The 12,433-nt window shown below is 41.7% G+C and overlaps 1 protein-coding gene and 1 pseudogene across 3 annotated transcripts in view; both read right to left on the reverse strand.

Annotated features, from left to right (window-relative positions):
* Positions 1-12,433, reverse strand: part of CDH3 (cadherin 3) — a 118,757-nt gene that overhangs the window by 72,718 nt on the left and 33,606 nt on the right. The gene's annotated exons all lie outside the window — the stretch shown is intronic.
* LOC308606509 (NADH dehydrogenase [ubiquinone] 1 alpha subcomplex subunit 12-like) lies at positions 347-7,354 on the reverse strand (annotated as a pseudogene). Its single transcript has 2 exons — positions 7,348-7,354; positions 347-1,034 (listed from the first exon to the last, which is right to left on the reverse strand). The product of its transcript is annotated as an NADH dehydrogenase [ubiquinone] 1 alpha subcomplex subunit 12-like (transcript).

Genomic DNA, 12,433 nt, shown 5'->3' on the forward strand with positions numbered 1-12,433 from the left:
TGTATTTTATAATTAAAAAACGAGTAAAATTTTAGAGCTTCCCTTGTGGCGCAGTGGTTAAGAATCCGCCTGCCAATGCAGGGGACAGGGGTTCAAGCCCTGGTCCGGGAAGATCCCACATGCCGTGGAGCAACTAAGCCTGTGCGCCACAGCTACTGAGCCTGTGCTCTAGAGCTTATAAGCCACAACTACTGAGCCCGCGTGCCACAACTACTGAAGCCCACACTCCTAGAGCCTGTGCTCCACAACAAGACAAGCCACCGCAATGAGAAGCCTGCACGCTGCAACGAAAGAGAAGCCCCTGCTCACCGCAACTAGAGAAGGCCCACACACAGCAACAAAGACCCAACACAGCCAAAAATTAATTAATTAATTAATTAATTATTTTAAATGAGTAAAATTTTAGATTGTCAAACTTGGGAAAATGCCTACCAGATTTCTTTCATATGTAAGATGAATAATTTCAGGGCACTTTGCATTTTCTTGTGCAGTGACTAATCTTTTTCTTTTTTTTTCAATCAAACAATTTTAATCAAGTTAATAGTAAGCAGTAACGGTGCAATTACACAAAAAGCCCTATATTTTACATGTTTAAATTGTTTTTCATTGTCTTTACTTGTAAGGTATTGAAGGTGGGACCCACTCCTGAATCTTCTTTCTAGTGGTGGAATAAGGTATATATTGTTGTGGAGTGCCACTCATGTTGAATTTACGGTTTGTCCAAATGAATGTACAAGCAATAGGTGGTTTTGTTGTTGGAGGATCATCAGTCATACAGTGAAGTCAATGATACCATTCAGGGGGCACCATGCTTCCATCCACATCCCAGAATGTGGTTTTGCCATTCATTTCAGTAGTATATATAAACCACTGGTGGTAGCAAAAAAACTGCTTGCTGTCTTCATAGTATTTATTTCCATTTTTGTCTTCCCCCACTAATGTACCGACCCTCACATCATTTGTCCTGAAGAAAATCTGTAGATAGCCATGGAGGCTGCCCTGGCCACTGACCTGCTGCAGTCCACGCTTAGTGACTTAATCTTTGAATTGATTATACTCATCATTAACCAGTTGAACACTGATGTCCTCATACGCATGTTATAAATTTTAGGTTATTTTCATCAATGTCTGTCTATTATGTCCAACAGCAAGAGATTTAAACACAGAAACTCTGATAAATTTTATTTCACCAGATCCTCATAAAAAAGAGAAATGTATGGTGTATTTGTATGTATATGCTGTGTATCTGTTCATTATTATTGTGTAACAAACTGCCCCAAAATCCAGTTCTTAAAACAACAAATATTTTATTCACTTATGTTTCTGTGGGTCAGCAATATAGACCAGGATCAGGTGGATGGTTCTTCTGCTAGGGGTCAGTCATGCAGCGATAGTCGTCTTGTGGCTGGACTGAGGCTGGATGGACTGAGATGGCCTCACTCTTATGTCTGGTGGTTGGTGTTGGCTCTTGGTTGGGTTCCTCTCTCCATGGGGTCTCTTAACCTCAGGAAAGCTGGTTTGGGCTTCTTTATACAGCAATGGGAGAGCTTCTTTATACAGTAAAGGCTGAGAGCAGAAGCTGCAAGGCCTCTTGAGGTCTAGGCTTGAAACTCCCACATCATTTCTGCCACATTCTATTAGTCAGAGCAAGTCACAAGGCCAGCCCCAGACAAGAGATGGGGACAGACTCCACATCTTGAGGGAAAGAGCAACCATGTTACACTGCAAAAGGCATTTGTGTGGTGACACGAAGAATTACTGTGAACATCTTTCCAAATGATCTACTACACATTGCGTTACTGAGTCTATTCTTGACAGGAAAGCACTTCTGTTTTGACTACACAGTGATGAGAACTAAAATTGTCTGCTTACCATTTTATACGTCTGATGAATGGAAGAATTTCCCACAGACTAGCTTCTGCTTCTCTACATTTGAAATCTTGTTTTCTCTACCACCACATACTTCTAGTGCCAGATGCCAAAGGATTTGCTCATATCGCAATAGGACCTCTGGCCTTGCAACCTTACATTACAACATTGGGCAGCTGTAGTATTTCTGGAAACCACTACTGTACCAGGAAGGCTAACACTAACTTAACTATACATGGAAGTTACTACAAACCACATAAACGTATCTCACTAAACGCAACTCAACTTCCTCTTAGTGACTATATCCCCCAGATGCCCAGGTCTATGCCAATGCCACCCAACAGGAGCAACAGTACAATAGAGGCGAAGTCAGAGTGGAAAGAAACAGAAAACTTAACCAATTACAGTTAAAATATCTTACTTTTGTAAATTTTCAAAAAAAACATATGACCATGTGAACAGGTCACTAGGGCCCTTTCCTGGGTCTTAGGAGGGGCTTGCATTAGTGGGCTTGAATTTAAGCTTCATTAGTTTCTTGGTAAATACCTGTGATAGGCAAGATAATCACCCCTCCAAAGATGTTTACATCCTAATCCCTGGAACCTGTGACTATGTTACTTTTCAAGGCAAAAGGGACTTTGCAGATGTGATTAAATTAAGGATATTAAGAAGGTAAGATTATCCTAGATTATCTGGGTCAGCTCAATGTAATCACAAGGGTCTTTATTCATGAAAGAGGGAGGGCCTGAGATGGAGAAGGAGATGTGATGATGGAAGCCATCAGAATGATGCCCTGTGAGGAAGACTCAATCAATCATTGCTGGCTTTGAGGATGGAAGGCAGTCATCATGCAAAGAATGTGAGCAGCCTCTAGAAGCTGGACAAAGTAAGGAGATGAGTTCTCCCTGACAGCTTCTCTGGCAAGAATGCAGCCCTGCCAACACCTTGATTTTAGCCAGGCGAGACATGTTTTTTTTTGGACTTCTGATCTCCTGAACTCTAAAATAATAAATTTGTTCTAAGTCACCAAGTTTGTAGTAACTTGTTACAGAAGCAACAGAAAACTAATACAATACACTTCTGCTTTCATTCATTTAGCAAAACTGTATCGAATACATTCTATTTGATGGGTAATAGGCACCGGAGATCCTGGAGTGAATAACCAGATGAAGTCCCCGTCCTCATGGAGTTTATATTTTAATGGGAGAAAACAGATAAAAAACAAACAAAGAAAAATGTAATATGTCAGGTGGTGTTGACTGCTGTGGAGGAGTCCAAAACAGGGTAAGAGAGCTAGAAATTGATGGAGCTTGGGGTTTGGGTGGGGATGGAGTAGTGGGCTCTAGATGACCAGGGAAGGCTTCTTCAATAAAGTGACATCTGAGCAGACACGTGAAGTGAGTTATGTGAGTCTCTGGGGAAGACTATTTACACAGAGGGGAGAGTAAGTGCAAAGGGCTTGAGATAGGAAGCCAATTCGTTTATTTAAGGGACAGAAAAGAGGCTACAGTGGCTGAAACAGGGTGAACAAGGGGGAGAGAGAAGAGGGCCAAATCATGTGGGGTCTTGAGGCCACAGTAAAGATTTTAACTTTTACTCTGAGTGAAATGTGAAGTCCCTGGAGTCCTTTGAGCAGAGGAGTGATGGGATTTGACTTAAACTCTAAAAGGATTGCTCACTGCTGGCTGGAGAACACAGTGGAGGGGAGCCAGGATGGAAGCAGAGAGACCAAGGTGGAGGCCCCTGCAGTAATCCAGGCAAGAGATGATGCAGTTTGGCGCAGTGTGGTAGCAACGGAGGTGGTAAGTATAGGCGTCTGGATACATTTTGAAGGTAATGATATATAATTTGCTGAAGGATTAGATGAGAAAAAGGGAGGAGTCAAGGAACTCCAAGTTTTTTGGCGTGAGCAATTGGAAGAACGGAGGTGACATTTACAGAGATGAAGGCTGTGAAGGGGAAGGTATAGTGGCAAGAGCGGTGTTTCAGTATCTATTGTAGCAAAAAAAAAAAAAAAAGCGCAAACTTAGTAGTTTAACAACAATTTATGATTTCTTTTGACGAAGTGGGTTGGCAATCTGGCAGTTCTGCTGATCTTGCCTGGGATCAGTCAAGTGGTTGAGTTATCTGATAGCCCGTTTGGGGCTGGAAGGTCCAAGATGGCCTCCTCTACATGGCTGGAGCCAGGACCAGCTGCTGGCTGGGGTGCCTCACTCGGCTCTCCACACAGGCTCTCATTTTTAGTGAGGCCAGCCTGGACTTCTTTGCCATGGTGGCCTCCGTGTTCCAGAATGGGAGAGTAAAAGCTGCAAAGCCTCTTACGGCTTAGGTTCTGGAATTCATACTCCATCACTGTCTACTGATCAAAGCCAAGGTACTAGGCCAGCCCAGGTTCAGGGGTGGGGAGTGTGTGTGAAGAAATTAATGCTCACACTGCAAACAGGCCCGGACACAAGGGAGGTGTGATTCACTGGGACTATTATTATAACAACTACTACAGTGAGGAATTAGTTTGTGGGCACATTAAGTCTGAGATACCTCTTAGACATCTGGGTGGAGATGTCGAGTAGGCAGTTGGATAAATGAATCTGGAACAGAGGAGATAGGTTCAGGCTAGGGATAGTATAAATTTGGGAATAATCCTATAGTAATCGGATCCATGAAACTGCAGGAGATAAACAAGAGGGGGAGTGTAGATAGAGAAAATGTTTTAAGAACTAAGTCCTGATGCATTTCAACCTTAAGAGATGAGAGACCAACAAAGATGGACAGATGAGAGACCAACAAAGTCGACTAAGGAGATAAGAGAAAATGGAGGAGAGAGTGCCATTCTGGAATTAAGGAAATAAAGTTTTGTAAGGAGCAAGGAGTAACTTAATGGAGTCAAATTCTGCAGCTGACAGACTGAGCAAGGTTAGGACTGATAAATGACCACTCCATTTCCTACAGTGGAAATCACTGGTGAGCTTTATAAGAGACATTCTGGCGAACTGCTGGGGCAAAAGCTTAATTGCAGTTGGTAAAAGAAAAGATGGGACACATGGAGACACATGTTCAGACAAGCTTTTCAGGAGTTCTGCTGGGAAAGGGAGCAGAGAAATGAGATAAAAGCAAGAGGGAGATGTAGGGTCAAGATAGGAATTTTTTCCCAACATTTTATTAATGAAAAATTTCAAACACACCAAAAAGTTGAAAGAATTTTATACATTGAACACACAGACCCACCACCTGGATTCTTCTGCTAACACTTTCCTATACTTGCTTTATCACATATATGTCCATCTATCTATCTATCCAGCCCCAAGATAGGTTTTAATTTTTTTTTAACACTGACACATTACAGCAAGACTGAAGGTTTCTGGGAAAATTCAGTGGGTGGAGCAGACTGATGATGCAGGAGCAAGTTAGGGGAAGGATTATGAACACAACGGCCTGAGTGGGAAAGAAGGGCTGGGATCTAGCGTTAAGTAAGCGGTTGGCCTTCAAAAAGGAGCACAGATAGAACAGTTATTGTTACAGGAATGAAGGCAGGGCACAGGGGCATAGATGCTGGAAAGGAGGTGCGTGAGGGTGTGGGAGCTTGTGGAAGTTCTCTTCTAATGAAGTCATCAACTGAAAGTGAACACAGGGGGCAGAGGAAGTGTTGTGGATTAGAAGAGAAAGGAAGGGGCTTCCCTGGTGGCGCAGTGGTTAAGAATCCGCCTGCCAATGCAGGAGACACGGGTTTGAGCCCTGGTCCGGTAAGATCCCACATGCCACGGAGCAACTAAGCCCATGTGCCACAACTGCTGAACCTGCACTCTAGAGCCCACGAGCCACAACTACTGAGCCTGCGTGCCACAACTACTGAAGCCTGCGCATGTAGAGCCCGTGCTCCGCAACAAGAGAAGCCACTGCAATGAGAAGCCCACGCACCGCAATGAAGAGTAGCCCCCGCTCACCGCAACTAGAGAAAGCCCGCATGCAGCAACAAAGACCCAATGCAGCCAAGACAAATAAAATAAATAAATTTATATAAAAAAAAAGAACACGAGAAAGGAAAAAGGTGTGAAATAACCTTCTAGGAGAGTGGGAGGGTGAATGGTCTAAGAAATACAGGAAGATTGCCAAGCGACCCCGGGGGGGTTCCATCTGAAGTTAATGGTCAGGCATTTGAAACAAGACAAGTCTTTGAGTTTTCCTCAGCCCTATTCAGCTGCGTGGGTGCAGGGTCAAAGAGTTGGATTTAACAATTTTTTTTTCCAAGTGAATACAGCAGAGGGGCAAAGAAGTTGAGGATGTACATAAAAGAATGACAGTAATGCTGGACCATGGAATTTAAGCCACACAAAGAGGGAAGTGAGGAAATAAGGGTAAGAGACAATGGAAAGGTGGTGGGATAAATGGATGGCAGGTTCCAAAAGGGTCAAAGAATTGCTGGAGTTGGAATAGTAGAAGAGCGGGCTGGAACTGGAGGTGGCAATTAGTAAGCAGGATGCTTGAAACAGATTATGGAGGGGCTGAAACTATTGGAATGATAAGGTCAAGGCTATGGCCCATGGGAGTGAGTGGCTGAGGTGAGGTAGAGGAAAAGTTTATTGGGGGAAAAAATCAGGGAACTGAGCCATTTTTTAAAACAGCTTTACTGAGATATACTTCGCATAGCATATAATTCATCCATTGAAAGTGTACAATTAAATGGTTTTTAGCATATTTACAGAGTTGTGCCAATCCATCACTAAAATCAATTTTCAAACTTTTTTTTTTTTTTTGCGGTACGCGGGCCTCTCAGTGTTGTGGCCTCTCCCGTTGCGGAGCACAGGCTCCGGACGCGCAGGCTCAGCGGCCATGGCTCACGGGCCTAGCCGCTCCGCGGCATGTGGGATCTTCCTGGACCGGGGCACGAACCCGTGTCCCCTGCATCGGCAGGCGGACTCTCAACCACTGCACCACCAGGGAAGCCCTCAAACATTTTTATTACTCCCCAAAGAAAGCCATACCCCTTTACCATCAATTCCTATCTCCCCACATTCCCCAGCCCCAGGCAGCCACTACTCTACTTACAGTATCTATGGATTTGTCTCTGGACATTTTATATCACTGGATTTTATAATATGCAGTCCTCTGTGACTGGCTTTTTTCACTTAGCATGATGTTTTCAAGGGGCATCTTCATTGTTAATACTGGAATGATTAAACAATTATGACTTTTGGTGTTGGACAGAAGGACAGTGATCCAGAAGTTAAAAACCTTCATGGCAAGAGGAGTGACCCAGTGTCTGTAGATGTCGGCCATAAGGAGGATGGCACAGTCTGATGAAATCAGAGTCAGCTCAGAAAAAGAGAGGTTTACGCCGGAGAGTCCGATGAGAGAAGATGACAAGGCTGGCTATAAGGAACCAGAACGAGAAAGTCAAGAACCAAAGTTGTGCCCCCAGGGCTACCAGGCTCTCTCATGTCTGCCTCTCCTCTGGCCACCCTTCCCTCTCCCTCACCTCACCCGCCATGGCCTCCGAAGCTCCGACACTCCACAGCCTTTCCTTTCACGCATGTTACGTTGTCACCTAATTGACTTTATCTCCAGGTCCTAAATTTCCAGGACAGGGAGTATGACTGGCTTGACCCAGCTGGTGTCCCCCTGGATCTGTTGTCCATTCCCGGTTCAGTCAGTCATGGCCTGAGTGGTCATGGTGGGGTCAGGAGACAACACGGCAGCTCAGGCAGTGGGTTACAATCCTCTCAGAACTGATGTGACTGAGGAGAAGGGGAGCAGCCTCACTGGCTCCCAGAGGAGCACAAACACCAGAGAAGAAGGCAGGGCGGCTGCGCTCAGACGTCCCCGGTGATGCTGTGGTGGAGCTCAGTGCTCCATGCTGCCTGCCGGATACCCTAGCCTGGGGAGCAGTTTCTGGCTCTTCCACACCTCCCCGTCCATCCCGGCAATAAACCCTCACTGCTCCCACACACTCACCTGGGCATGCAGGATTCTGCCTTGATGCCTGAGAAAGGCTGACTAATACACTCCCCTCTCACAAACCAGTGCTGGGGGATTTTCTGAGGCCCTTTCCTCTCATTTCACAGAAACTTCAGGAGAGAAAAGTTGAAGTCAGTCCAACCACAACCCTGCCAAAGCCCCTGAGCTGATTCTCATGGAGAAGACAGTGAGAGAGAGAGGAAAATAAGAAAAGAGGAAAGGACTCTCCAAATTTGGGGGGAGGGGGAGGGGTGGAAGGTTATTTTTAGAAGGTATTATGATTAAAAAATAAATATACAACTCCAGCCAGTTCCAGCTTTCCACGTGGGAGAAGGGAATTGCCCAACTCCAGTCCACCCTAGCCATCATGTCCCCAACTAAGGGGGGAACAACTGAGAAGCACTTGAAGTTCACAGTCCAGATGTACTGGCTCATGGAAAGACTAAGACCTAATCATGGGACTAGGGACAGAATGCTTCTCCAAACCCCACACCCTACCACCTCATAGCCTATTTACAGGAGTTCCTTCTACCCAATACATCATGTCCATATATATATATATATATAATATGTATATACTATATATATATATATTATATATATATATATATTATATATATATTATATATATATATATATATAGTCTCAAACTAAAAGGCAAAAACATAGTTTGAGGGACTTCCCTGGTGGCACAGTGGTTAGGAATCCATCTGCCAATGCAGGGGACATGGTTTCAACCCCTGGTCTGGGAAGATCCCACATGCCGTGGGGCAACTAAGCCCGTGTGCCACAACTACTGAGCCCACATGCCACAACTACTGAAGCCTGCGCACCTAGAGCCCGTGCTCTGCAACAAGAAGCTACCACAATGAGAAGCCCCAAGCACCGCAATGAAGAGTAGCTCCAGCTCACCGCAACTAGAGAAAGCCCGTGCACAGCAACGAAGACACAACGCAGCCAAAAATAAAAATTAATTAATTAAAAAAAAAGTAAATGGATGGAGAAAGATATACCATACTAACACTAATCAAAAGAAAGCAGGGGTAACTATATTGATTTTGGACTTCAGAGCGAGGAAATCTATCAGAGATAAAGAGGGGCATTGCATAATGATAAAGGGATCAATTCTCCAAGAAGATATAACAATCCTTACCATATAGATCCTAACAACAGAGCATCAAAATATGTGAGGCAAAAACTGATAGAAATGTAAAGAGATATAGGTGAATCTACTATTATAGCTGGAGACTTCAACATTCCTCTATCAGAAATAGGTCCAGCAGGCAGAAAATCAGTAAGGACATAGTTAAACTCAGCAACACCAACAATCACCATCAATATGATAAATATCTATAGACTACTTCATCCAACAACAGCAAAATATATATTTTTCTCAAGCTCATATGAAACATTCACCAAGACAAACCACATTCTGGGCCATAAAACACATTTTACTAAAATTAAAAGGATAGAAATCACACAATGTCTGCTTTCAGATTCCACGGAATTTAACAAGAAATCAATAATAGAGAGACAGCTGGAAAAACCCCAAGTACTTGGAGACAAAACAACACATTTCTCAATAAGACACAGGTCAAAATTCAAGATAAATTGTAAAACATTTTGAACTAAATGAAAATGAAAACACAACTCATCAAAATTTGTGGGATGCAGCAAAATTTGTGCTTAAAGGGAAACTTACAGCACTGAATCATATGTTAGAAAAAAAGATTTAAATTCAATCATCTAAGCTTTTGCCATAGGAAACCAGAAAAATAAGAGAAAATTACTGTTTCGTTTTGTTTTGTTTTTTGCTGCGCCACGCAGCATGCAGGCTCTTAGTTCCCCGACCAGGGATCGAACCCATGCCCCCTGCAGTGGAAGTGCAGGGTCTTAACCACTGGACCACCAGGGAAGTCCCTAAGAGAAAGTTAAATCTAAAATCAGGAGAGGAAAAGAAATAATAAAAATTAGGGCAGAAATCAATGAAATTGAAAACTGGAAATCAATAGAGAAAATCAACAAAACTAAAAGCTGGTTCTTTGAAAAGATCAATAAAATCAATCAACTTTTAGCTAGACTAAGGAAAAAAGAGAGAATACAAATTTCTTATATTAGAAATGAAAGAGGGGACATCACTACAGATCCCTGGGACATTAAAAATAATCAAGGAATACTATGAACCAGCTCTATGTCCACAAATATGGTAACCTAGATGAAATGGACCAATTCCCTGAAAGATACAATCTGTCAAAAAACTCACACAAGAAGAAGTGGGCAATCTGAATAGGACTATATCAATTAAAGAAATTGAGTAAATGATTAATAACCTTTCAAAACAGAAAGCATCAGACCCAGATGTATTCACTAGTGAATTCTACCAGACATTTAAGGAAAAAATTATACCAATTCACTATAATCTCCTTCAGAAGATAGAAGCAGAGAGACTACTTCCTAACTCATTCTATGGGCCAGCATTAATCTAATACCAAAACCAAAGACATTACAAGAGAAGTACAGAACAACATCTCTTAGGAACACAGACGCAAAAATCCTCAACAAAACATTAGCAAATTGAATCCAATAATGTATAAAAATTATACATCATGACCAATTGAGATCTATCCCAGGTATACAAGGCTGGTTCAACATTTGAAAAGTAATTAATGTAATCTATCACATCCACAGGTTAAAGAAGAAAAATCATATGATAATATCAATAGATGCAGAAAAAGCATTTGACAAACTTCAACACCCATTCATGAGAAAAATTCTCTGTAAACTAGGAATAGTGGGGAACTTTTTCAACTGAATAAATAATAACCACAAATCATCTGAAGTTAACATCATGCTTCATGGTAAGAAACTTTAGGTTTTCCCACTAAGATCAGGAACAAGGTAAATGTCCCCTCTTACCACTGCTTTTCAACATCATACTTGAAGTCCTAAATAATGCAATAAGACCAAAAAAAGGAAATAAAATGGATACAGATTGGGAAGGAAGAAATAAAACTGTCTTTGTTTACAGCTGACATTACCATCTATGTAGAAAATCAAGAATCAAGGGAAAAAAATCTGGAAATAATATGTGATTATAGCAAGGTTGCAGGGTACAAGGTTATTATTTTTTTTAAGTCAATCACTTTCCTATATATCAGCAATGAACAAGGGGAATTTGAAATTAAAAACACAATACCATTTACATTAGCACCCCCCCCAAAGTGAAATACTTTGGTATGAATCTAACAAAATATGTACAAGGTCTAAAAGAGGAAAGCTACAAAATTCTGATGAAAGAAATCAAAGAAGTAAATAAATGCAGAGAAATTCCATGTTCATGAATAGGAAGACTCAATATTGTCAAGGTGTCAGTTCTTCCCAACTTGATCTATTGATTCAATGCAACCCTAATCAAAGTCCCAGCAAGTTATTTTGTGAATACTAACAAACTGACTCTAAAGTTTATATGTAGAGGTGAAAGACCCAGAATGGCCAACACAATATTGAAGAAGAACAAAGTTGGAGGACTGACACTACCCAACTTGAAGACTTAACATTAACCTACAGTAATCAAGACAGTGTGGCATTAGCAAAAGCATAGACAAATAGATCAACAGAATAGACAGCCCAGAAGTACACCCACATAAATATAGTCAACCAACCTTTGACAAAAGAGCAAAAGCAATACAATGGAGAAAGCAATAGTCTTTTCAACAAATGATGCTAGAACAACTGAACATCCACATTAAAAAAAAAAAAGAATATAGACACAGACCTTACACTCGGCACAAAATTTAACTCAAAATGGATCACAGACCTTAAGGTAAAATGCAAAACTATAATCTAGTAGAAGACAACATATGAGAAAATCTAGATGACCTTGGTTTGGGCAATGACTTTTTAGATACAATACCAAAAGCATGATCCATGAAAGAAAGAACTGATTAGCTGGACTTTATAAAAATTAAAAACTTCTGCTCTGTGAAAGATGACTTCAAGAAAATGAAAAGACAAGTCACAGACTATATTGCAAAAGACTTATCTGACAAAGGACTGTTATCCAAAATATACAAAGAACTCTTAAAATTCAACAACAGGAGAACAAATAACCCAATTAAGAAATGTGCAAAAGATCTGAGAAGATATACAGACAGAAAATAAGCATATGAAAAGATGTTCCACATAATATGTCATGAGGGAAATGCAAGTTAAAACAACAATGAAATACCACTACACACCTATTAGAATGGCCAAAATCCAGAATGCTGATAACACCAAATGCTGACAGGATGTGGAGCAACAGAAATTCTCATTCATGGCAGGCGGAACCCTAAGGGCAGGGGAGTCTGGGAACTGTAGAAGTCAGCTTTCCTACATCACCAACTAGAAGAGGGTGAAATGACCCAGGCTGAGAGAGCCAATCCATAGTATTCACTTCACCCTCCATAGAGGTGGTACCAAATTACACTCCCAGCAACATAGGATCTTAGCAACTCTTTGAGCTTTGTCAATTCAATAAACGAAAAACATTACCTTATCGTTTCAATTAGCATTTCTCTTATTTTTGGAGAGGTCGAGCATCCTCTCTTACAGACCATTACAATGTGCATCT

The sequence above is a fragment of the Mesoplodon bidens genome, assembly GCF_964165515.1.
Source record: "Mesoplodon bidens genome assembly, chromosome: 18".
Taxonomy (NCBI): domain Eukaryota; kingdom Metazoa; phylum Chordata; class Mammalia; order Artiodactyla; family Ziphiidae; genus Mesoplodon; species Mesoplodon bidens.